This window comes from Oryctolagus cuniculus, chromosome 3 (genome assembly GCF_051225735.1).
Source record: "Oryctolagus cuniculus isolate XC-2025 breed Fujian yellow rabbit chromosome 3, ASM5122573v1, whole genome shotgun sequence".
In the NCBI taxonomy this organism is placed as follows: domain Eukaryota; kingdom Metazoa; phylum Chordata; class Mammalia; order Lagomorpha; family Leporidae; genus Oryctolagus; species Oryctolagus cuniculus.
The window spans coordinates 135,869,647-135,896,650 of NC_142869.1; the positions used below are offsets into that span (position 1 = coordinate 135,869,647).

A 27,004-nucleotide genomic window follows, 5' to 3' on the forward strand; every position below is an offset into this window, starting at 1 on the left:
AAATATTATAGCTGTAAATTGACCTGAAATCTCATTCACTGCAAATAATATAATTTGGGTATTAAACTATCTGGAATTAATCCCAAGAGGTGAATTAGTTGGCTATTGGAGTATCCATTTATAGCATCTGCAATCATTTCATTAATCTGCCCAATATGTATGAGAGACTCCAGTAGCCAAGTAGTTTTTTTCCTATCCCAATGTTTCTGAAAACTGTATTAGTATTGATTAGTCTGGATTTTTCAAGATAAGAAAAAATTATGTAGAAATGACATTTAACCAAAATAATCAATAAAAATGAAAGAGAGTACCACCAGTCTATTGGACGTTTTGTTTGTTCAGAAGCTCCTTTTCTGTGAGCTAGCTAGATGGGTTGGGATGGACTGGACACACACCCAGAAACTGGTTGGACTGAGAAGTAGTTCCACTATTTCAGCAAATACAAGTTACTTCAGACACCAGAATCAAAGTACAATCCAAGTTGCCAAATGAGTTGTGTGGAAACTGTGGGAACAGTCCTGGTGAAACAGGGCCTCCAGAGCCTGTTTCCCTCTTGGTTCACACGAGAGCAGGTGCACTTACTGTTTTGATCGCTACTGAATACATTTCTGATCAAAAGTTCACTTTCATTAACTGGGTACAGAATTATTACAACCAGAGAGCACTTTTACTACAACTAGGCATGGAGAAAAATCCTCTTCCTTAAGAGAAATTTCTCTTCACTTAGGACCAGGAAGTTTTATACTTTGTTCTGTCTTCCACCTACTAATTCTTTCTCTTTTCTGGCTATTGAGCCCAAAGAAAATTTTCATTCCATTGGCTGGTACCCATACTACTCAGCTCTTCTGTAACTGTCTCAGTATTTGCCTTGAAATATGAGTGCTGGGGCTGGCACTGTGGCATATCACGGTAAGCTGCCCCGGGTCCTGGTTCAAATCCCAACTGCTCCACTTCCAGTCCAGCTCCCTGCTAATGCACTTAGGAAACCAGCAGAAGATGGCCCAAGAGTTTGGGCCCCTGCACCCACATGGGAGACCTAGAAGAAGCTCCTGGCTTCAGCCTGGCCCAGCCTTGGCTGTTGCAGCCATTTCAGGAGTAACCCAGCAGATGGAAGATTCTCTCTGTCTGACCCTCCTTCTTTTTTTCTCTGTAACTCTGCATTTCAAATAAATAAAATAAATCTTTAAAAAAAGAGAGAGAAATGAGTGCTTATATTAAAAACTTGAATCTAGGGGTCGGTGCCATGGCTCACTTGGTTAATCCTCCGCCTGCGGTGCCAGCATTCCATATGGGCGCTGGGTTCAAGTCCTGGCTGCTCCTCTTCCAGTCCAGCTCTCTGCTGTGACCCGGGAAGGCAGTGGAGGATGGCCCAAGTGCTTGGTCACCTGCACCCGCCAGGAAGAAGCACCTAGCTCCTGGCTTCGGATCGGTGCAGCACGCCGGCCATAGCAGCCATTTGTGGGGTGAACCAACGGAAGGAAGACTTTTCTCTCTGTCTGTCTCTCTCACTGTCTATGACTCTACCTGTTAAATAAAAAAAAATACACTTGAATCTATAATCTCATAATAAATGTCAATAAGTGTTTGATAAATAAATGATAGAATTAAATCTACTTTTTACTAGGAGGCTTTAAGTTTTTTAAAAATTTATTTTCATTTTATTTGAAAGAGCAACAGAGTCAGAGAGATCCTCCATCTGCTGGTTCACTCCCCTTAAATGCCCATAATAGCCAGGACTGGGCCAGGCCGAAAACTAGAAATCTGATACTCAATCTAGGTCTCCCATGAGGGTAGCAGGTACCCAAGTTCTTGAGCCATCACCTGCTGCCTCCCAGAGTATGCATTAGCAGGAAGCTGAATCAGAAGCAGAGGCGACAAAACCCAACCCAAGTACTCTGATATGAAGGTGTAGGCACCCTAAGCAGTATCCCAACCACTGCCCCAAATGCCCACCCCCTTCACTTATCTTTTAATTCCATTTTCCAAGAATTTTCATGGTACCCTCGTATACTCATGTCACTCAAATGCTGAAGACCTTCCAAGACGCCCACTGCCCATGGAGCAAAGTGTAAGCTCTTTAGCTTCCTATTTAAGGATTTGTGTGATTGGCTCCCTTTAGACATACAACACTCCTGCCAAGAGCGACCAGACACGGCTTCCGGTACCACCCTGAGCTTCACCTTCTATGCTCCCAGCTCAAGCTGAATCTCACCCATCCCCCCACCCCACGGTCTCCAGGAGTTTAACCTGCTGTCCTCCGAGACCCAGTTTCGATGCCTGTTTGAGGGCCTTCCCAGAGTACTTTCTCCTTCCTCGGAAGCCCATGGCCTTTTGCCTTGCATTTATCATTCCTGTTCTTACTTGAGGAATATTTGTATTTAATGACTTGTATTTCCCCGCTTGACAATAAACCCCTTGCTGATAAGATCCATGTCTAATCTCTAACACTTCCTGTGGGAGGGAGTGAGCCCAGAGCCTTGTGCATGAAGGGAGTTCGGTGAGCAGCGGGATGGTGACAACTGGTGTTACACCAAACCCGAGCAGTCTGTCTGCCACTTCAGGTCTCAAATAGAGCCAATTTATTTTTCTGAAAAGCAGGGCAGAGCTGTATTGAAAAATTTCCTTAGATGATATTATTTCTCCCTGTGTTGTCTCATTCCTATCTCAAAACAACTTGTCTCAAGTTTAAGTTGCACCCTCAGCAATCGTTACTCAATTTACAGAAGAGCAAAAATCATGCTACTCATCACTCTTGTGCAGGATCAGAATCAAGTTTGTGGTGACTTCAAATCCAGCACCTCTGCCCCGACTCATTCATTGTGTTTAAATTTTAATGGCAGGCATCTAAAAATTTAATTGCTTTTGAATCTGTGCTTATAAATAATTCCTGGGAGGACACCGTGTGGCACACACACAACGTTCCAAGTCTTTGCTTTTCCATCTTTCCACCAAGCATTTGTTCTGCACTGTGGACACAGTATTTCTTCCAGAAAGGAGAAGTTGAGAATGGAGAAGAATCTATGGGATGTACACAATCTGGTCCCTGTATCATCAGGACATAATCAAATGCAAATGCTCTTGACCTAGAGTTTGTTACATAAGGGAAATGATTTACCTAAAACCTTATTTAAGAGGAAAACATGTCCCCAAAGGATATGGAGAAGGTTGCAAAGCCCTTACTTGACATGCATGTGTGACAATCCCATCACAAAATTGAACCCATGAACTTGAGAAAATACAGAAACGTGTGTGCACCTCTGTGAGGACTACAGGAAAGATGAGAAGAGGCTATCTCTAAAGCAGCAGATGAAGCCCAAGAGCTTTTGTTGAGTAAGTACAGTCTTAGTGTTTTCATCTGCCTCTAAAAGGCCAACTGAAAAATGTTTGCCTGGGGAGTGCAATGCCCAAAAGCAATTACCTCACAGTAGTTCATTGTCCAAGTTGAAGGCCAAGCTCTCTCTGAAGGTGCCCCAGGAACTGGGCAGCTGGAAGCCAGTGTGTGGAGATCCTTGCTTACTGTTTTCCTTAGGCTTTGAAAGCTCTCCCAGATATCCAGTACTCCTTTGTGTACTCCAATGTGTACCAATAAATACCCTCTACCCTCTACCCTATATATATAAATATCCTATATCCCAGGATTTCAGCAGGTGGTCGGAATATGGTATATTTTTCCTTTCTTTAATGTTTTTGGCACTTTAAAAATTTACCATAATAAGCAGTACTACATAAACATCTAAATAAAAGGAGCCTACAGCAAGACTATCTGATGTTGGGGAATAGGCAAAAATGGACACTAGTGCCCCAGAAATAATAATGATACAAGAATGAAATGATATATACTGGGTACAGGGTTAAGTAGCTCTGCACTCCTTTTGCCCTTTTGACTTGGTGAAGTAAAAAAAGAAAAGGCATCCTGATGTTTTCATAAGCACGGGTGCTGTGGGAGGGAGTTTGGGGGGGTGGTGGATGATGGCTCCACCTTCAGCATCCACCACTGGGTTTGGATGCTTGGCAGCAGGCCCTGAGTCTTGAGCCACCCTCATTGTCTCCTCATCTTCTCCTATAAATGAAACGGGTCAGATTCGTCTGAACATTCAATGCCTTCCAGCTTGAAACCAGGCTGATGACACAGATGTTAAAGGTGGTATCAGAGCGGGTTGGGATGCAGCACTTTAAACCTGCACTTGGGATGCCCACACCCCATTTGGGGAGTGCCTGAGACCAAGTCTCACCTCAGATTGCAATCCAGCTCCTTGCTAATGCACCAGGGAAGGCAGCAGATGATGACCCAGAACCTGGGCTCCTGCCACCCCCAGGGAAGGCCCACATGGAGTTGCTGGCTCCTGGCTTCATTCTGGACCAGCCCTGGCTTTTGTGAGCATTTGGGGAACAAACCAGCAGGTGCAGGGTATCTCTCACTCACTCTCTTGCTCTCTTTCTCTGCCCCTCTCTGTCACTCTGCCTTTCAAACACATAAGACTTTTTTTAAAAACAGCAATATTGACAAGTGATCTTAAATAACAGGCGGAGATTATTACAGTGTGATGTGGATGCTTTAAGAAGCCGATAACAGATTATTCATGGATGAAGATCTCAATCCTGAAAGGAAAAACTTTTGTAGAACAAAGACAGCTAGACAAACCCAATATCCACATAACTCATAGGGTTAATGACAAAACACGTTTCCCTTCTTTACTTTTTTTTTTTTGTCTTTTTGTACTTTCTAGATTTACCATAATAAGAAGTACACTGATAAACCTAAACATGAAAAAGGGGAACTGGCGCTGTGGCATAGGGGGTAGAGCCGTTGCCTGCAGCACCAGCATCCTATATGGGTGCTGGTTCAAGTTATGGCTGCTCCATTTCCGATCCAGCTCTCTGCTATGGCCTGGGAAAGCAGTAAAAGATGGCCCAAGCCCTTGAGCCCCTGCACCCACATGGGATACCTGGAAGAAGCCCCTGGCTCCTGGCTTTGGATCGGCCTAGCTCTGGCCATTGCTGCCATTTGGGGAGTGAACCAGTGGATGGAAGATCTCTATCTCTCTCTCTCTCTGTCTTTGCCTCTGCATCTCTATAACTCTGCATTTCAAATAAATAAATCTTTTTTAAAAAATGAAAAAGGATGTGGCAAATATATGTAAGTATATAATATATAATATATATCACCATATATATGATGATAGAAAATAGAAAAAATGAACACTAATGTCATGGAAGTCCTACCAAAGTGAAATGATGGGGGTGGTTATTGGGGGAGGGGGTTATGGTGTGCGTTCTGGGAAGAGGAAAAATTCTGAAGGTTCGTAAAGGGAGTAGAGATGGCCCCTGGGATGGGGGATGGGTTGAGTGGGGAAGGCGATGTTTTTGTAATTCAGCTACTTCAGTGCTGGGCCCAGGCCTTTCTGATGATAGCCCTGCAAAATTCTGTGCAATATTTCACTGGCCCGGAGCATTCTTCTCGGCGTGGTTTTGAGCCCCTAGATCTCCGTGTCGGTGACCATTGCCTTTGAGGTGAGCTCATTTCTGTGAAACAGGCCGGATCAGTCAGAATGCTTGTGATTTTTAACCTCTGGCCAGCCCGCAAGTGACTGGAATGTCAGTGAGGCTTTTAAATCACCCTGAACAAACACAGCCTGGAAACCCAGGGCTAGGGGCCTCCCTTCGCTCTCCGACTACCACCCCCATAAGGAGAGCTTTGCTTCTGGTCGAGAACTTGGGAAACTCAAATGGACTGAGGACGGTTTTTAGGCCAAATATGGAGTTCTAGTTCCCAAACTTCTCTGTGATGATAGATTCAGAAGAAATGAGACCTGGATCTTTAATTGCCTTCTTGGGAAAATCTGTGTCTGTTGAGTAAGCATGGCAAGTGTGTGTGGTGTGTGCACACGTGCGTATTGGCACTTGGATATATACCTGTTTCTCAAAATGAAGACTCCAGCACTTCGTCCAGCTTAAAAGTAATTTAAATTGACTTTGTAAATAATTCAGGAAAGCTGTCAGTTGAATAGAATGTGCTTTCAAGGTGAAGTAAGTGAATAATTGTCTGTTTATCTAATCTGATATGTTAATGTCTTACCTTAGGAAAGCAGCAAATGTTCCATTAAACCTTGAGAAAATGGTTGAGCAAGTTGCAGCAAGCTTGAATCCCTCAAGGACAGGCGAACTCCACCATTGCACAACTGACTGCAGAGATAACAAAAAGAAGAGAGAAGATACTGCAGGTGTTTATCTTCTTTGAAACTAGCCTGAAATAGATTCTGAGGCTAGAAACAGCACTGTGGTTTTCAGGTATGTGAGTGTCCGATGGGATCATTATGAGGGTAAAATCAGATCAGGGTTGTATTTTGCACTTAATGCGTGCTCCACAGGCCCTCCCGTGGAATACCTCAGCTCACTGTCACCCATTCTGGGGCATGAGGCAGGCGCTACCCCCGGCTTGGGAATGAAGAAATGTGGCTCAGGGCGGTTGTGTAACTTGTCTAGGTCATACAGCTGATGAACGGTGGATTTGAGGCCAGAGTTCATCTCTGTTATCATGGAAAGGAATAGCTTTTATTTATGTATTGATGTTTTATTTATTTATTTAAGAGGCACACACAGAGATAAGAGTAGTCAGAAAACTTCCATCCACTGGTTCACTCCCCCAAATGCCCACAATGCCCCAGACTGGACAGGGCTGAAGGTAGGAGCTGGGAATACTATCTCGGTCTCCTATCTGAGTGACAGAAATCTGAATGGAGTGACTTGAGTCGTCACCATTGCCTCTGAGAATCTGCATTAGCAAAAAGCTGGAGTCCATGGCAGGTGCTAGGAACTGAACCCGGGCAGTCTGATGCAAGGTGTGAGAGGTGTCTTAACTGCGAGCTAAATGTCCGCCCCAGGAACGCACTATGTGAAGCTCACAAACCAAAGGAACAAACAACTGAGTTCAGGCTACAATTGCATGAACATGGACTCTTATCAGAGCATCCTAGCACTGAATATCTTGCCGAAATGAATGCTTTCGCCCGGAGTTCAGCGAGAGTGAGGCCGTGGTTAGACCCACATGATGGTGCAGAGAGAGGAAGCATGGTGGGTGAGAGCACGCAGGACCTGGTCCCCACGGTGTGAAGTTTCTTCCTCCAAGGCCTCTCTGTCCTCTGTTACAACCCCTTCCTTGCAGGTTGTGGGTCTCTCTCCACCCTCCCGCAGCATTTTATATCTCTGCCCTTGCAACCTGTATGCAAAACAGAAAAGCAACACAAAGCAAGTGGTGTAACAGGAAATAAAACTGTTAGATGGGAAGGGGTCACCTATAAGAGTAAGGGGCAGGGGTGCAGAGGAGAAGCCTTCTACGTTTTCCCCTTCTTGGCACGTGCTCTAGAACACGGATGGAAAAATGCAGCCATCATAGCTGCCTTTGCCCCTTGCATGGAGCCAAGTAGTTGCACAGAGACCGTGTGGACCATCAAGTATGAAGTGTTTAGTATTTGCCTCTTCACAGAAAATATGCAGACTTCAACGGTAGAAAGACTCCTACGGATGCCCAGCGCACAGGAGGGGACTTCTGTATCTGTAATTATGCTGGACCAGTGCTGTAAGGAACCCTTCTAGCAGAAAAAGAACTGAAGGGGCCGGTGCTGTGGCGTAGCAGGTAAAGCTGCCTCCTGCAGGGCCGACATCCCATATGTGCACCAGTTCAAGTCCCAGCTGCTCCAATTCCAATCCAGCTCCCCACTTATGTGCCTAGGAAAGCAGTGGAAAAATGGACCAAGTGCTCAGGCCCCTGCACCCACGTGGGAGACCCGGAAGAAACCCCTGGCTCTTTACTTTGGCTCGGCCCAGCTCTGGCCATTGTGGCCATTTGGGGGGTGAACCAGCAGATGGAAGATCTCTCTCTGCCTGTGTCTGTCGGTAACTCTGCCTTTCAAATTAATTAATTAATTAATTAATTAAAAAAAGAAAAAGGAAAAAACTGAAAATGTTAGAATTTTAAAATATATTTTTATTGTTAGTTGATACATAGTAATCGTACCTATTTATAAGGTACAATATGTCAATATGTGTAAACAATGGGTCATGATCAGATCAGGGTAACTGGCACATCTGCCATCTTGGGCTGTCATCATTTCTTTGTGTTGGGAACTTCAGATCCCCCTACCTGCTATTTTGAAATCTACAGTTACTGGTTGTCAATCTGAGTTATCCTCCTCTGTTATAGAATATAAAGGGCCTGCGCCGCGGCTCACTAGGCTAATCCTCCGCCTTGCGGCACCGGCACACTGGGTTCTAGTCCCGGTCGGGGTGCCGGATTCTGTCCTGGTTGCCCCTCTTCCAGGCCAGCTCTCTGCTGTGGCCAGGGAGTACAGTGGAGGATGGCCCAAGTGCTTGGGCCCTGCACCCCATGGGAGACCAGGAAAAGCACCTGGCTCCTGCCATCGGATCAGCGCAGTGCGCCGGCTGCAGCGCGCCGGCCGCGGCGGCCATTGGAGGGTGAACCAACGGCAAAGGAAGACCTTTCTCTCTCTCTCTCACTGTCCATTCTGCCTGTCAAAAAATAAAATAAAATAAGAAGAATATAAGAATCTGGGGCCAGTGTTGTGGCGTGGCCTATTCAGCTGCTGCTTGTAATGTCTGAGTCCCAGCTGCACTGTTTCAAACCCTGTTTCCTGCTAATGCTCCTGGGAAGGCAGCAGATGATGGCCCAAGTGCTTGGGCCCCTGCCACCCATGTGGGAGACCAGGGTGGAGTTCCTGGCTCCTGGTTTTGGCCTGGCCCAGCCCTGGCTGTTACAGTCATTTGGGGAGTAAAACAACAAATGGAAGATTCTGTCTCTCTCTGTCTCTGTCTCTGCCTGTCTGTCTGTCTGTCTCTCTCTCCTGCCCCACCTCCATCACTCTCCTTTCCAACACATCTTTTATAAAATAAAATATTAGAAGTATGCTTGCTATCCAGCTGCATCCCTCTTCTGTTTAATGTAGATAGGCTATTGAAATTGTTTTAGATGCATGGGTGAGTGAGTGGGAAACTGGGGATCTCCTCAGGGGCCAAAATGGCAGGAAAGTGTGACTGCAGAGAGGTTATTAGGCACCACCTGCCGGTAGGCAGAGCACACCTGCCAATCCCTGGTGCATCTGCGCTTTGGGGTTTACCCAGGCACCTTGCATAGCAGACAGAAAGTAAAACTCATGCATGGAGACAACAGGATGCCTGAACACAGCTGGGTGCCTAAAGGTAAAACACTTGGTAAAATATTAATCAATTTCCCACACACACACACACATACACACAAACACACACACTCAGAGCCGCTAAGAATTGCTAACCAAAACTGCCTCTCTCGTGAATTTGGGGCTAGAGTTCATACTGCTACTTAGCACCAAAAGCCAAAGCAACAAATGTCTTTGAAATGGTCCTGGTTTGGGAGGGCCACCAAATGCTTGGTAGAAGTAATCAAAAATCCCCTCTGAAGGAGTGACCTTAAAACCGTGCCTCCCAGAATTGTCCCAAATACGTAAAGAAACAAATTCTCTTCAACAGCAGTCATCTGAAACAAAAATGAACAAGAAAACCAGAATGCCAGAAATGGTGGTGGTACCATTGTGGTTACAGAATATAAAATAAGAATGTTTACTATATGTAAGAAAACCATGGGGTTGGTGTTGTGGCGTAGCAGGTTAAGCTGCTGCCTGGGACACCAGCATCGCTTATAGGTGCTAGTTTGAGTCCCAGCAGCTCCACGTCCAATCTAGCGTCCTGTTAATGCACCTGGGAGGGCAGTGGAAGATGGCACATGTGTTTGGGCCCCTGCCAAGCAAGTGAGAGACCTGGAAGAAGCTCCTGGCTCCTGGCCTTTGTGGCCATTTGGGGGCTGAATCAATGGCTAGATCTCTCTCGTTCTCTCTCTCTCTCTTTCTCTCTCTCTCTGTTTCTGTCTCTCCCTCCCTCTCTCTGTGTAACTCTGCCTTTCAAATAAATATGTTTAGGAAAAAGAAAACTAAATAAGCATGAAAGTATGAATAAGACACGGGAGATAAATGATCAGTCAGACTTGAAAGATATTTTAATAGAACTTCTAGATGTGGCAACTAAGATCACCAAAATAAGAAACAAGCATAAAATGCTCATTATTGTTTCTAAGGTGGAAAACTTTAGAAGCCACTGGCACCAGCTGGAGAAGAGAAAAATAAGTTGTATATTCAGACAGTGAAATGATTTAACTAGGTGAAAATGAGTGAATCAGAGCCATACAAATTATCATAGATGACCCGTGTCAGCACAATTTTGTTGTTTAAGTAAGCACAATTTGAATTTAAAAAACCAAATTGCACAAATATACAGTATGACATTTTTGTATAATGTTAAACTTTTTTAAAAAATGCTATATATTGTTGTGAATCCTGTATAGGGTATTCTGCACCGGCTCCATGGAATAGTAGTTGCCTTTGGTGGAGAGAGAGGAGATAGGTCAGGGAGAGGTACACCGAGGGTCTTGGCTCATTGCCAATACTTTATTCTTTAAAAAAAAAAAAGATTTATTTATTTATTTGAAAGTCAGAGTCACACAGAGAGAGGAGAGACAGAGAGAGAGAAAGGTCTTCCATCTGCTGGTTCACTCCCCAGTTGGCCGCAATGGCCGGAGCTGCACTGATCCCAAGCCAGGAGCCAGGAGCAGCCCCCTCCCCAGGTCTCCCACGCAGGTACAGGGACCCAAGGACCTGAGCCATCCTCTATTGCTTTCTCAGGCCATAGCAGAGAGCTGGATTGGAAGCGGAGCAGCCAGGACTCGAACCGGCACCCATATGGGACGCTGGCACTGCAGGCTGCGGCTTTACCCACTATGCCACAGCACCGGCCCCATCCAATGCTTTATTGTTAAATTAGCTGGTGGGCACGTGGATGTTTGTCAGATTTTCTTTCAGACTCTTGAATGCCTGAAATATTTGATGAAAGCCTTCTTCTAACAATGCAACAGAGAAAGTGAAGATGCTATTTTCTTTTCCTATATATTCAGCTGTCTGATTAAGAGTTAATATATCATTTAGTTTCTTACTTTTTCCTTTCTGGTCGTTAACAACAGGCTGAACCTCAAGCAAAGGAAATGAAGAAAGAGCTGGACTTAGCAAAGTGACAGGCTGGAGGAAGCATGTTCCCTGCTGAAGACCAAGTGGCAAAGAAACCAAGACCCAGCCCTCAGCGTGGAAATTCAGGCAGAATCTGCCCAAGGCCAGGCTCGGGGTATTGAGAGGCTCACTAGTCCCATCATGGCCACCAAGAGCAGACAAACTGTGCTTCCTCAACAGGTAATCCCAGGATGGCAGATTTCTGTGCCATTTCTCCGCATTTCCTTTAGTGCTTCGCAGTGGTGTGTGTCCATAGAGGTCCTGATACAGAAACGGAAGCCTGTCTTTGGAAGGCGGAAGTCTCTGGCCAAATCACATTGGCTGTTTCTGCCCCTGTCTACCCATCCTAATATTCTTCACAGTGTCCTGGTCAAATAACCTGCAAATCAAAAGTTTCCTCAACTTCTGGGCATCCACTATTTATGTGGTCTATATTGAATGCATTTGCCCCTTACCCTAATTCAGCCACGTAACACACGTGACATAACATAACAATGAAAGGGACCTGCTGGAGGGCTAGATCAAGTTACAGAAATCAGAATGAGTTCATTAAACGGCTACGGAAAGTGGCTCCTTAATTTAGGCTGCTGAAAGAACCTATCAACTCATTTTTCTTTGCAGGAAATCTCTGGTTGCTTGCATATAGTGGCTTAAACAAAGAAGACATTTTTATAATTGAGCTCTTCTCTGGCTTTCAATTCCTGACGTGCTGGATAAATTTCCCATCAACTGGGGGAATTGAAAACATGCTCTACTGAACAGGTATTGAGAAAGGTGCTTCCTTCTCACCCTCGTCCCATGTCCCTGCTCTCTTCTTGGCTCTGGCCTTGGTTCATCGGCTTAACCCTGTAAGTTGTCAACTTCACGGGCCAGCCTCAGACATTTCCACTCTGATTCCAGGGAGGTCATGTTTCTATTACTTCTGCTTTCATTTCTGCCTCCCTACCTACCTCATTCCTCTCTGGCCTTTACCCGACTGAATCACGTACACGTGCTGCCTCTTACTCTCCACCACTCACCTTGCAGGTACAACTGGCCAACCCAACTGAACCAGAGGTTTGTCAAGGTCAGGATGGGGTCCTTTCTGTCTTCTGTTATCTCCCACTTCCATCTAGTGCACAGCAAACCACAGGTGCCTTATAAATAGTTGTCTTAACATGCATTGATGATGACTCTTTTACAACAGAGAAATTTTATTTTTCATTCATGCTGAGATGTTCTTCATCCTGAAAATAAACATGCAAATAAAAGCCCCATTGGAAATAACAGAGGACATAAGCCTATTGCCTGGAGTATGGCTTCCTCTGGATTGTGTTTGTTTAAAAAAAAATATTTTATTTATTTGAAAGAGTTACAGAGATAGGTAGAGACAGAGAGAGAGGTCTTCCACCCGCTGGTTCACTCCCCAGATGGCTGCAACAGCTGGAGCTGAGCCGATCCGAAGCCAGGAGCCATGAACTTCTTCTGGGTCTCCCATATGGGCGCAGGGGCCCAAGAACTTGGGCCATCTTATACTGCTTTCCCAGGCCATAGCAGAGAGCTGGATGGGAAGAGGAGCAGCCGGGACCAGAACTGGCGCCCATATTGGGTGCCGGTGCTTCAGGCCAGGGCTTTAACCCACTGCGCCACAGTGCCGGCCCCCGGATTGTGTTTATGAAGGGTATTAGGAGAACCATCGTGGCTGCATACATCTTTTGTAAGTATTTCCTGGTGTTGGGAGTGTCAGGAGTTTGTTATAGAGGTTTGTGGGGGAAACACAATATGCTACTCTTCAACACAAGGAAAGAGCTGCAGGACTGACAAGGGAAACCTTCGCAAGAGTGAAACAGCTATGAGATGCTGCAGAGAAGTTGGCTGCAGGTAGAGAGGACAAGGCGAGAAGAATTGCAGCTGTCTGTTCTGTCCACCCTGCCAATTTCATTATAACGGCTATTCCGCCTGCCTGGTACCCATCTGTACCCATTTCAATTTGTTGTTAATACAAGATGACCACACTGAAGTTTACTGACCAGTGAAACATAGGAATTGGTCTTTTTGTTTTGGGGATTGCGAAAGTACCAAGCCTCATGCGTGGATTTCCCTAGCAAGATATAAGTGAGCATTTCCCTGCATTAATCCGAACAAAGATTCCTTTAGTCGTCTTGAAATGCCCTTCTCCTAACTCAGTCTTCTTCCCTGGAGGTGAGGTTTCTGAAAACCTTTATGTGGTCACACTGGTGGCGCTACTAACACGTCATGGGTAGAGGCCAGAGAGGTTGCTACGCCTGGGACAGAGCCCAGGACAGCTCTCCAAGTGGCTCTGCCGCCCAAAATGTCAGTGTTATGGGGGGGGGGGGGGTGAGAAACCCTGGACTCACCTTCGCTGCGTGCTCTTCCTCTCATAGAAATGCCTCTTTGGGAGTCATAGGATGGAGACCCAAGTGCTCCGGATCATCTAGCCTGAATCTGTGGGTAGCCATCCAAAGCAATGCTATTCTGGACAAGGACTTTGATCAAAATAGAACTTTTGATGCACCCCAAGTGTAGTGAACATAGAATAAATGCAATCAGAAGGTTAATCAGAATCCCCCCCCCCCACAATTGGTATTCATGATTTTTCTGGACAATCATCAAGTCCTTAACTGCCTCTAACCAAGGAATATCAAATGATTGAACGTATAGTCTCACTCTTGGTTCCAGTTTTTGTCTCCTCCCAAAGCATTAAAAGTGATGACGTTCTTTTGGAATGTCAATAGCTCTCAAAATATTTAAATAACCACATATCCTCATTGTTGGATGCTTTTTTGTTATAAAATGAGCCGTTGGCCTTACAACCACGTATATCATTGTTTTGACATGAGAACACAATGTTCACCTGGGCCAGAGTCAAGAAAAATCCATATCAAACAGTTAGCATGTGTTCTCTCTAGGGAGGCCCAGAGATTGGAGAGTGTACTGCTTTGTACATTTATATGAATCTTTGAAAAGCGGTGGGCTTGTGGGTAATAACTTTTTTTCACTTGTAAGTATTTTCCTAAGAATGTTTGAAAGAAAACACTTGGAAAGATTCAGAAAAACAGAATGTTTTTGACTTGGCATTCCATAGGCAATTCTTAGACCTTGGCCTTACCTCAGAGGCAAAAACACGGGGAACCTGTTTCTGTCCCATTCTATGGCAGGATCTGAATTGTACCTGCTCACCCCCATTAACTACAGCTCTTACTGTTCTCGAAGTGAGCTTGAGAGAGCAGCTCCAGTTAGAGGACTTCTCTCAGAGAGCTCTAAACAACTAATGCATTCCACTTCTTTCCTCTCTTCACTGTATGGCTATTTGCACAACTCAACAAGACAGAAAAGTAGACAGTGGTTGGGCTGTCTTCCCCTCTGCCAGCTGAGAAGAGGGAGAGCCACAAGGCTGTGCTCTGTTCCCATATATTGGGAAGAACCCTAGTAAGGAGCCCTTGACAACACCAAAGTAGAGCAAGAGGAAATGGACGCTATGGCAGTCAGGGTCCCAGCACAAAATAGAAAGTGAATGTGGCCGGCGCCGCGGCTCACTAGGCTAATCCTCCGCCTTGCGGCACCGGCACACTGGGTTCTAGTCCCGGTCAGGGCGCCGGATTCTGTCCCGGTTGCCCCTCTTCCAGGCCAGCTCTCTGCTGTGGCCTGGGAGTGCAGTGGAGGATGGCCCAAGTGCTTGGGCCCTGCACCCCATGGGAGACTAGGATAAGTACCTGGCTCCTGCCATCGGATCAGCGCGGTGCACCAGCCGTAGCGCACCAGCCGCAGCGGCCATTGTAGGGTGAACCAACGGCAAAGGAAGACCTTTCTCTCTGTCTCTCTCTCTCTCTCACTGTCCACTCTGCCTGTCAAAAAAATAAAATAATAAAAAATAAAAAAAAAGAAAGTGAATGTGTAAGTGGACTGTCTATCCAGTGCAAAACAAACCACTCTATCATTTACTGGCTTAAAATCACAGCCATGCCTGGGGGTTTCCAGGGTGGTGGTTCCACCCAGGCTACTCAAGCAGCTCAGTGGGTCATCTAGCAGGCCAGCTGGCTGGGTGCAGGTAAGAGCTGGTGCTGTCTCTTTGTGATCTGTTATCTTCACAGCATGGCTGTTTCTGAGTTCCATGAGAACGAGCACAGAAGAGGCAAGGTTCTTGAGATCCTATGACATCCTTTCTTCTACCTTCTAACAGTCAAAACAACGCTGATGGAGAGAGGGGAAAGGGCTTCTGCTTATTTTATTTTGACAGGCAGAGTTAGACAGTGAGAGAGAGAGAGACAGAGAGAAAGGTCTTCCTTCCGTTGGTTCACCCCCCAAATGACCACCTCCGAAGCCACGAGCCAGGTGCTTCTTCCTGGTCTCCCATGTGGGTGCAGGGCCCAAGGACCTGGGCCATCCTCCTCTGCCTTCCTGGGCCACAGCAGAGAGCTGGACTGGAAGAGGAGCAACTGGTACTAGAACTGGGGGTGCCGGCGCCACAGGCGGAGGATTAGCCAAGTGAGCTGGGGCGCTGGCCAAGAGCTTATTCATGGGAGGAATGACAAGGATGCACAGGAATGAAGGGAGCCGGTTCAGGGAGCCAGGTCTGCAGGGGCAGGAGAAGCAGGAATGTCCCCAGAGCCCTGGGGATGCTGGAGCCCTAGGGGAGAGACTGCCCTGCAAGAGCTGGAGGTGAGAGATGCCAGAAGTGCCAGAGCGTGGAAACTGGTTGCTTGGACCACTGTGTGATCGCTTGTCAGCATGACCAAGTGTAAACGGAAGGCAGAGCGCAAGGGAGCCAGGTGCTGTCACCCACGGAGCTCAGCTGTGCAGGACACGGAAGCGGGGAGGCCAAGAAGCAGCCTGCTGGATCGCATGAGTTCACCTGGTGGAAACACAGGGGTCTTGTTTCCCGTTTACTCCCACTTGTACTGTCAACGTTAAAGCCCCTTTCAGTCCCAAAGGACCCCCATTCAAAGGCTTCCAGGGGCAGATGCTCACACCTGGCACAGAAGCTCTTTAGTCTTTGAACAACTGTGACTGCAAGAAAGTTCTTTACACTCAGACACAATCATCCTGTGTGGGGCTTGCACTTGCTGGTTTTCCCCTTGCACCCTCTGCTCTGCTAAGTTGGCCTTCAAATACTTGACATTAGCGAGGGCACATCCCTGAGGTTTCTTCTTTCCACGTGAAATCATCACTAGTTAATTCGACATTTGTTCACAGGGTAGCCTCGTATTTCCTCAGCAATCCGGCTCTTGCCTCTAATACATGCTAGGAGGTGATTGTGGTACAGTGTGTAAAGTCACTACTTGGGACACTGGCATCCCATATCTGAGTGCTGGTTCCAGTCCCAGCTACTTCTCTTCCCATCCAGCTCCTGCTAGTGCTCCTAGGAGGCAGCAGATGAGGGCTCAAGTGCCTGGGCCCCTGCGACCCATGTGGGAGACCAGGATGGAGGTCTAGGTGGCTGGCTTCAGTCTGGCCCAGCCCAAGCTGTTGGGAGCATTTGGGAGTGAACCAGCAGATGGCAGATGCGCTCTCTCGCTCGCTCTCTCTCTCTCTCCCTCCCTCCCTCCCTCCCTCTCCCTCTCCCTGCTTCTCAAGCAGATGAAAATAAACATTTAAAAAAATACATGCTAGTGTGACAATTACCCAGACCCACTCAGTATTCAGCTGTGATCTGAACCCATGGCATCGACATTCATCTTCCTTCTTCAAGAAGTTCCACTTTTACCCAAGGTCAGAGTTCTCAGAAGATCTCCTCACACTCTTTTTTATTTTTATTATTTATTTATTTATTTATTTTGAAAGAGTTACAGAGAGAGGTAGAGACAGAGAGAGAGGTCTTCCGTCTGCTCGTTCACTCCCCAGATGGCAGCAACGGCAGGAGCTGTGCTGATCTGAAGCCAGGAGCTTCTTTTGGGTCTCCCACATGGGCGCAGGAGCCCAAGCACTTGGGCCATCTTCTACTGCTTTTCCAGGCCATAGCAGAGAGCTGGATTGGAAGTGGAGCAGCCAGGACATGAACCGGCACCCATATGGGATGCCAGCACTGCAGGCCAGGGCTTTAACCTGTTGTGCCACAGTGCCAGCCCCTCCTCACACTCTTAACCGTAACTCTATATACCTCTTCTCTCTGTGCTTCTTCTAGTCTCTGAGTTTCTTGTTAAGATTTAGTAGAATTCCCAGAACTTTGTTGAATGAAGAATGAATAAACAAAATGTGGATAGGTGAGTGGGTGGGTGGGTGGATGGATAAGAGGGAAGGCAAGAAAAGCATCCGTTTGCTTTTACTGCTCGGGGACTTCCGTGTCAGCAGAAAAGAAGGCTGAAGAAATGAAAACGTCAGTCTTTCGTTCTGAAATATTGGAAAACCCTAAAGTGAAGAACAAACCTTTGGAAACACATGCTTTACTACTAACGAGTCCTAGCCAACTCACACTGTTAAATGCTTTTCGATCTAAAAGTTTTAAGACAAAAAAAAAACAACAACAACAACAACAAAAAAAAACCTCTACTTGCTTTTATTTTTGTGAAAATCTTGAAACATCTGGTGAGAATGCATGTATTATCCACTGAATCAAAACACAAGCCTGAATACATCTTTAAAAATTACACAAATCCCCGTGTTTCAAATAATGAGGATACTCAAGAGGAAGCGATCAAAGGGAAATGTAACATTTCTTTCATCTTCTTCTTTCAGATTTGGAAAAGAAGATGGTGATTTAAGTCTCAGTGCACAACAAAAAGCCGAGAAAATGAAACACTCGGAAGATGAAGCTGTCGCCATTAAAGAAATTGTTGAGTAAGAAAATAAATATGCTGGCTGTGTTAGCGCAGCAGAGTGAAAGCACGGAAGCTTGTGTCTTTGTTTCTGGCTTCAGGTGCACAGACGCGTGGTGCTGTCCGGAGCTTGTTCAAACGTGAGCGGTCAGCCTGTTCCACCTCCCCTGCCTACAGATCTGTGCGCCATGGCTGGAGGGCGGAAATGGGCCAGGGAAATGTCACTTCACAGAGGAAGGCGACGGGGGAAGGGATGAGATTCTCTCTGGCTTCAGAATATTTTCCTTCTGCCTTCTTTCTCTTTTGAATCTTAAAAATCAGGGGTGGGTGCTGTGGCATAGCAGGTGAAGGCACTGCTTGGGATACCTGCATCCCACATGGGGTTGCCCGCAGTGGAATCCTGCCTCTGCTTCCGATCCAGCTTCCTGATAAGGCAGGCACACCCTGGCTATGGCTCAAGTGCTTGGGGCCCTGCCACCCACGTGGGAGACCTGGATGGAGTTTCTGGCTCCTGGCTACGGCCTAACCAGCCTCCGTTGCTGTCGGCATTTAGGGAGCTCTCTATATTTCTCTCTCTCTACTTCCCTGTAGCTGCCTTTATTTATTTATTTATATTTTTTTTTATTTGGAAAACTATTATTTTATCCCAAAAAGAATGCATACCATTCAGTGTAACTTGATTTTTCACCTACCTTCCTATACACTCATTCTCTTAACTAGAGGATTCTGTTTTCCCCACATGGAGCTGGAACAATATTCAAAAAGATAAATATTGAACAGCATTTTATAACTTATAACTTGTCTATGGGCATTTTTGCTGTAAGACATAGCATTTATTTTTAAAATGAGTAGTGATCATGTTCTTACTGTTTAGTACAGAAGATCAGATTGTCTCATTTCAAAATGAGTCTGTGAGCCCACAAGAACACTTTTGCAGGCATGGTTTAGAATGGGCTCTTGGCTGCTGTTTGTAAAAGCTAGCCCTCAGAGAGATTATTGTGGGGGCAGTTTGCCCCCCTCCCCATTTTAATAAAAAAATATGCATCAGTATATCCATGAACAAGGAAAAGCAGCTGGAGTCGAGTCTATTAAGACTGACTCATAAAAATGGATTTAAAAATTCAACAAAGGGATCTTAGGATTACACATAAATAGGAAATGTGTTAAAATGTAGGCTATGAAAGAATATTACAGAATCTATTTCTCTGGAGAGACTAAAAAATAGAAGGAAACTTTTTAAAAAAAGATTTGTTTGTTTAAAAGATGAGAAAGACAGATCTTCCATCCACTGATTCATTCCCCAGGTGGACACAACACTAGGTCTGGGCCAAAGTCAGGAGCCTGGAACTTCATCTGGGTCACCCTCATGGGTGGCAAGGACCCAAACACTTAGGTCATCATCTACTGCTTTCCCAGTCACATTAGCAAGAAGCTGGATTGGAAGTGGAGCTAGGAGTCAAACTGGCACTCTTTTATGGGATGTCGGCATTGTGAGTGGCAGATGAAATTACTGCATTTCATTGCTGGCCCCAAGAAGAAAAGTTTTCTACAGGAAGGACCACCCCAGAAGTGTACAATTGTGTCGCTCCACACGTCCAGTGCTGGAACTTTTGCAAACTCCTACCGACAGATATTGCCTAAAATGGCCCAAGGAGTCCAAAACTGGAGCTGCCACGAAGACTCTGTTCTTTACTGCAATGTCCAGGATGGAACCCCCTCCAGCTTTGCCCACGAGGATGCTCACTCTCAGCTTTGCAGAATGCTAGAGAATTTTAAAAAATATTTTATTTATGTATTTGACAGGTCGAGTTACAGACAGTGATAGAGACAACACAGAGAAAGGTCTTCCTTCCGTTGGTTCACTCCCCAGATGGCCGCCATGGCTGGAGCTGTGCCCATCTGAAGCCAGGAGCCAGGTGCTTCCTCCTGATCTCCCATGCGGGTGCAGGGCCCAAGCACTTAGGCCATCCTCCACTGCACTCCCAGGCCACAGCAGAGAGCTGGACTGGAAAAGGAGCAGCTGGGACTAGAACCGGCGCCCATATGGGATGCCAGCGCTGCAGGCAGAGGATTAACCCGGTGTGCCATGGTGCCAGCCCAGAAGGATAGACAATTTTACAAGCATGGTTTCTTCTTTGCAATAACAACAGTCAGTTCTCCCTGTTCAGTGATCAGAGACTACACAAGGAACAGGCCAGGAATGTGGGAAGGGTTAAAGAGAGGAGGTTCTGTCTGCTGACCCCTAGGACTGACTGGTCGGGGTGTGTGGAGAAGCAGGGAGAGCCACAGCCATTGGACAAGAACCCCTGGGCTTGGCAGACCTCTGCACTGCATCTGAGAGGCTGGGAAGTATGTGATACACGTTGGGAAAATCCTAACTACACCTGGTTGTGCTTTCTACACTTTGGTGTTCAGAATACATGGGGTCTTCATGAAGTTTGTAGAAACGGGATTAAAAGACAACTTGATTTTGGTGCAAAAAATTTGAAATCCATGCATGCAAGGGTTCTTCATAAAATTCATGGGAATGTGTGTTATGGAAAAACTACACATGGATTTCAAAGCCTTTGTACCAAAATCAACTTGTTTTGGGGCCGGTGCTGTGGCGTAGCAGATAAAGCCACCACCTGCAGTGCCGGCATCCTAAATGGGCACTGGTTCGAGTCCCAGCTACTTCACTTCCAATCCAGCTCTCTGTTGTGGCCTGGGAAAGCAGCAGAAGATGGCCCAAGTCCTTGGGCCACTGCACCCACATGGGAGACCTGGAAAAATTCCTAGCTTCCGGCTTCAGATCGGCGCAGCTCTGGCCATTGTAGTCATCTGGGGAGTGAACCAGCAGATGGAAGACCTCTCTCTCTCTCTGCCTCTGCCTCTGTCTCTCTGTAACTTGTCTTTTAAATAAATCTTTTAAAAAAAAATCAACTTGTTTTAATGCCAGTTTTCTTTGAAGTTTTTGAAGTACCCTCATGATAAGCTTTGGTCTTTGGGGCTGGTGCTGTGGCACAGCAGGGTAATGCCCTGGCTTGAAGCACCGGCATTCCATATGGGTGCCCGTTCAAGACCCGGCTGCTCCACTTCTGGTCCAGCTCTCTGCTATGACCTGGGAAGGCAGTAGAAGATGGCCCAAGTCCTTGGGCCCCTGCACTCACCTGGGAAACCAGGAAGAAGCTCCTGGCTCCTGGCTTTGGATCAGCGCAGCTCTGGCTGTTGAGGCCAACTGGGGACTGAACCATCGGATGGAAGACCTCTCTCTCTCTCTCTCTTTTTTTTTTTTTTTCTCTCTCTCTCTGCCTCTCCTCTCTCTGTGTAACTCTATGACTTTCAAATAAACAAATAAATCTTTAAAAAAAAAAAAGCTTTGGTCATTGAAAAATAAATAAAAAGGTGTGTCTGTGAAAAACTCACTCTTTTGTAATGTCAGATCCTTATAACTATTTTTTTTTTTTTTGACAGGCAGAGTGGACAGTGAGAGAGAGAGACAGAGAGAAAGGTCTTCCTTTGCTGTTGGTTCACCCTCCAATGGCCAACGTGGCCGGCGCGCTGCACTGATCCAATGGCAGGAGCCAGGTACTTATCCTGGTCTCCCATGGGGTGCAGGGCCCAAGGACTTGGGCCATCCTCCACTGCACTCCTGGGCCACAGCAGAGAGCTGGCCTGGAAGAGGGGCAACCGGGACAGAATCCGGCGCCCCGACCGGGACTAGAACCCGGTGTGCCGGCGCCGCAAGGCAGAGGATTAGCCTAGTGAGCCACGGCGCCGGCTAGATCCTTATAACTACTACTTGCTATGTCAGCTGTTCAACAAGTGGCCAAAGCAAGATTCAGTGAAATAATAATATCTGAAACATTGCAAAGCATCTCTTTTTATTTAAGGGTTGGTTTATTTATTTATTTATTTGAAAGAGTTACAGAGAGAGGAGGAAGGACAGTATGAGAGAGAGAGAGAGAGAGAGGGAGGGAGAGAGAGAGAGAGAGAGATATCTTCCATCCTGGTTTACTCCCCAAATGGCAGCAACAGCCAGAGCTGGGCCAGACTGAAGCCAAGAGCCAGGAGCTTCTTCTAGGTCTCCCATGTGGGCACAGAGTCCCAAGCACTTGGACCATCCTCCACTACTTTCTCAGGTGCATTAGCAGGGAGCTAGATCAGAAGTGGAGCAGCTGGGTCTTGAATGGGTGCCCATGTGAGATGCTGGCATTGCAGGTAGAGGCCTAACCTGCTATGCCACAACAGAAGCCTCAACAAAACATCTGTTTTAAGATCCAGTAAGAAGGATGGCTTTTGCGGTGGATTCGTTCTGAGAGGAGGAGCATGGTGGGGGCAAGAGGTGCAGAGTCACCATACAGACCCCAGGAGTCAGGTGAAAGCAGGCCAGAGGCGAGTATCCTGCAGACTTGTTTATTTCTATTAGTACAGCAGCTTATATAGCTGAGGCAGCCAATCCGGTCAAAGGGTGGTTTATGCCCTAACCAATCACAGCCTGTTGCCCGGCAGGCTCCATTGCCATGGGGTTTCTGAACCCTAACCAATCACAGCCTGTTGCCAGGCAGGCTCCTTGCCAGCAGCCATCTTGGCATGGCCTTCTCATTCTACCACAGATGGCAACATGGGCAGGAGTGTGTCGCTCCCCCTCTTCACGGAGGAACGACACTAGACCCTGCGCTGTTCTTTTGTCTGCTCGGCCCTTCCCGGGTTTGCTGCTGGTCCTTCCCGGGTTGGCTGCCGACCCCTCCACCTCCATGGAGGGGCGGTTCCCCCTGCCACTTTCCCCACTTCCGCGGAGGAGTGGCACACCGCCGGCCGGCTCTCTCGGGGACTGCTCAGATGTTATCCGGATGTTCCTGGTGCATGTTGTCTCTCTCCTCCTTTATAGTCCTCTTCCACCAATCCCAACTCTGCTACCCACACGCCGAGCACGCTGCTCTCCTCCAATCAGGAGCAGGATCAGCTCCTGCAGCTCATCAGTCAAATTGGCGAGAGGCAGCTGCGTAGAGGTTGTTTGGTGTCTTTCTCAGTGCCATGTTGTGGGAGAGCAGATGCATAGAATAAATCTTAATTCCAGTAACTTAGTCTAGTCTCAGTTGCTCCCCACAGGAGGGAGGGTGGAGTGGGAGGAATCACTATGTTCCTAAATTTGTATATATGAAATGCATATGAAGTTTGTATACCTTAAATAAAAGGTTTCTAGGCTAAAAAAAATGAAAATATTGGAAAGATAAAAAAAATCCAGTAATTCTACTCTTAAACTTGTATGTTAAGAATAGAATCCTAACTATGGGTAAGGGAAACTTTATAGGTACTTATTGCAGCCTTCTCTGTAGAGGGGCCAGCATTGTGGTGCAGCAGGTTAAGCTGTTGTCTGCAATACCAGCATCCCATACAGGAGCACCGGTTCAAGTCTGGCTGCCTCACTTCTGATCCAGCTCTCTGCTCATGCTTCTGGGAAGCCGAGGATAGGTTCCAAGTTCTTGAACCCCTGCCACCCATATAGGAGACCCACATGCAATTCTTGGCTCCTGGTTTTGGCCTGGCCCAGCCCCGGCCATGGCAGCCATCTGGAGAGTAATCCAGCACATGGAAGACCTATCCCTGTCATCACTTGGCCTTTCAAATAAATAAATTAATTTTTTTTCAAAAAATGCAAAAAAACTAAATACCCAGCAACTAAAAGCCAATTAAATATGGTTTAACCGATCTGACTCCTTGGTTACAAATGCTGGAAACCCAGGATAGCTTATTAAGCAGGGAAGTGATTTCCTGAAAGCTTAAATAAAGGACAAGACCATGGCTCCATGACACTTAGCTTAGGACGCCAATGGGAACCCCAATGGGCATTGCCCACCACCCCGCAACTCCCAGCTGCCTCTGCACTTTGTGTCACTGTCACATGAGTCAACATCGCTGGTAGGAGTATGCAGTTGGCTGAGCCTCTTCGAGTGCCCTGGCTACCTCTAAGTAGAGAGAATATCCATCCCCTTTTGGCTTTGGAAGTGGGAAGGGAATTTTGCCTCCACCTGTCTTTGGAATCTTATTTTCATTAAAGTCTGTGTCATTGACTTCTAAATACCATCATATACCTTCCAGTCCATTTTCCCTTCTAGAACAATAGGAAACGCTTCCGCCAAGGGAAGTGCCGCACTGTGCCGAATGAAATCACTTCCAGCCATCCTTCAAGGGAGACCCACCCACGGTCTCATCACTTGCTGGGCGTGTCTAGCTCTCCGGCTGTGTTCGTCCCCAGAGCTCCATCCATTGCACTCTTCTGCCTGGATATACTGCAACTTATCACCATGACTGTCAAGTTAGCCACTAACAGGGAGCAAGTATAATGTAGTGGGAAAAGAAAGGGAGATGGAAGCGGAATGGAATCTATTTGATAACTAGAATACAGGCCATGTAAAATGCGGCCTACTGAGAACCAGAGATCAAGGCGGCCAACTTGGCTTCTGCAACTCTTCAAGAGGCTGCAGCTGGAATTTATGATCTATTTACAACTCGTCCCTCTTTCCCTCTGCCGTCTGCATGCATCTGTTTATCAGAGCCCCTTTCTGAGGATTCTGATTTTCCTGGAGCCTGCCTGTGGAGGGCCCTAGTGCCCTGTTCTCTGTCTCTCCCTGGGACATGGTTGTATGAGAATTGTCTGAGTTCCAGTGTCCTCCCCCAACTACTGCTGAGTTCCGGAGCTCTGTTTCCCTCTAAGAGTCAGAATCAATGGTGCCAGCCCAAATTGTAATCGCTCTCCTTTCTTTGCCTACTTCATTTTTCCCTCGAGGAGCTTGAAAGAGCTGGCTGTTGGTGTGACTTCCAGTCCCATGGAACAAACAGTGTGACCTTGAGTAAAACCATTCTTCCTTAGGCGGTCGGAGCCCAAAGGCACAGGTACAGAAAGTGCCGTTTTGCCTGGGAGTCATTCAGCCATAACTGGGAGCTGGGTTACATGTGTTTCCACTTGGTTTCAGATCCTTGTATTCTGCCTATAGGATGCTCCACCAGTTTCACTGTGGAAGGAACTGCTCTGCGTGCCTATCTAATAAAGTATGTAAGGGGTGATTAAGACACCCGTATCCCACTTTGGAAGACCTGGGTTCAATACCCACCTTTGGCTCCTGGTTCCAGCTTCCTGCTAATACAGACCCAAGGAGGCAGTGATAATGGTCTAGTAGTTGGTTCCTTACCACCCACATAGGAAACCTGAACTGAGTTCCCAGCTCTTAGCTGTTGGGGGGCATTTAGGTAGTGAATCAGCAGATGAGAGTTCTCTTCCTCTTTCTCTACCTCTCAAAGAAATAAATTTTAAGAAAGTGGCTTTGATGTGAGAAGCCAAAAAAAAAAAATCCTAAATAAAGCATGTGAAGCACGTACGATAATGAGGACGTACATACAGAAAGGATCTCAGAGCTGGCTCTGGCATTGTGGTTTAACAGGTAAAGCTGCCATCTGTGATACCAGCATCCCATATGGGCACTGGTTCAATTCCCGGCTGCTCTACTTCTGATCCAGCTCCCTGCTGATGACCTGAGAAAACAGCAGAGGATGGCCCAAGTGCTTGGGCCCTTCCACTCAAGTGAGAGACCCAAAGGGAGCTCCCAGGTGCAGGTTTCTGGCTTCAGTCCAATCTAGCCCTGGAAGTTACAGTCATCTGGGGAGTGAAACAGTGGATGAAAAACTCTCTCTCTGTCTCTCTCTCCCTGTCTCTGAAATTGTGACTTTCATACAAATAATCTTTTTTAAAAATTTATTTCAAAAAGAAGAAGATGGGCAGTGGAGTGGGTAGGTCACACGTAACGGAATGGGCCAGTAAGGGTGTGGCCAGGTGGGGGTATTTGGAACCCAGCTAATCACGTCTGAAAATCCACATGATGACACGAGACCAGTTGACCAGTGAGGTAGCCAGTGGGGCTCATTAAGCAGAAAATTCTACCTCTTCTCAAAGATAAAAAGCCAACCCCAATGGAAGCACAGCTTACAGCCAGTAGGTGAGCACAATTAGGCAAACACATCAAAGGGACAGAATGAAAAGAAGGAAGTTTGGAGGCAGATCCTGGCAAAAACACACAATCCCAGCCGGAGGGAGTGCATCCACTGGAAACTGCTGTCCTGTACCCATTCTCCTCCTTCTTTTTGGGAACAGAATTCGCGTTCTAACAGGGTGCATAGCTGCCTAGCCAGAGAGACTCTATTTCATCCTCCCTTGCAATTCAGGGTGAACATGCAACAAAATCTGGCCAATAAGATGGGAGTGAAGGTGCACAGAACTTCCAGACTAAAATCTAGAAGGAAGCTGTTTACTCTCTGTGGAAGGCAGAATAATGCTCCCTTCACCCTCCCCTCCAAAAAGAGATGTCCACACCCTGATTTCCAGAACCTGTGGAAGCATTGCCTTACACAGCAAAGGGAAATTAAGATACAGATGGAAGTCAAGTACCTATCAGCAACCTTGAGATGGGGAGAGTGGGCTGGGTTATCCAGGTGGGCTCAATATAATCACTGGGGATTTTAAAGTGGAAGAGGAAGGAGGAAGAGAGAGACAGAAGCATAAGAAGGCCTTGGTGTAACATCGCTTTGCTTTGCTTTGCTTTGCTTTGCTTTGCTTTGCTTTGCTTTGCTTTGCTTTGCTTTGCTTTGCTTTGCTTTGCTTTGCTTTGCTTTGCAGATGGAGCTGGAAGAAATCAAGGGAAGGGATTCTGCTCTAGAGGTCGAGTGGAACGCAATCACACCAGTGCCTTGTCTTTGGGCCAGGGAGACTCATGTTGGGCTTCGAACCTGCACAACTTTAAGACAAGTTTGTGTGTTTTAAGCCACCACGTTTGTGGTAGTTACAGCAGCAATAGGAAACCAATATACTTTCCGTTTGGTTTGTTGTGGGGTGGTGGTTGTGGTTGCTGCTGCTGTTTGCTTTCAGTTGGCTTGGAATATGGTAATCAGACTCTTCCCCAACCTCGGGGGTGAAGCTAACCCTGGTGAAACTTGAGATCCTGGCTGATGGTGTTGAAATGAAAAATATATATATATATATGTATCTAGAACTAGCGGATGCTGAATATCAATTGCGTTTTGCTTCTGTACTGCGCTGCTTGCTCAATGACTTAATGCGGGATGTCCAGCGTAAGAAAGGGGGACGGGGATAATTGTACCTCCATGACAGGCTTCACA

General features: G+C 46.6%; 1 pseudogene; it reads left to right on the plus strand.

The window, feature by feature from the left end:
- The window catches only part of LOC103348724 (laminin subunit beta-4-like), a 120,618-nt pseudogene extending 99,567 nt beyond the window's left edge, over nt 1-21,051 (plus strand).
- Nucleotides 21,052-27,004: the final 5,953 nt, after the last annotated feature.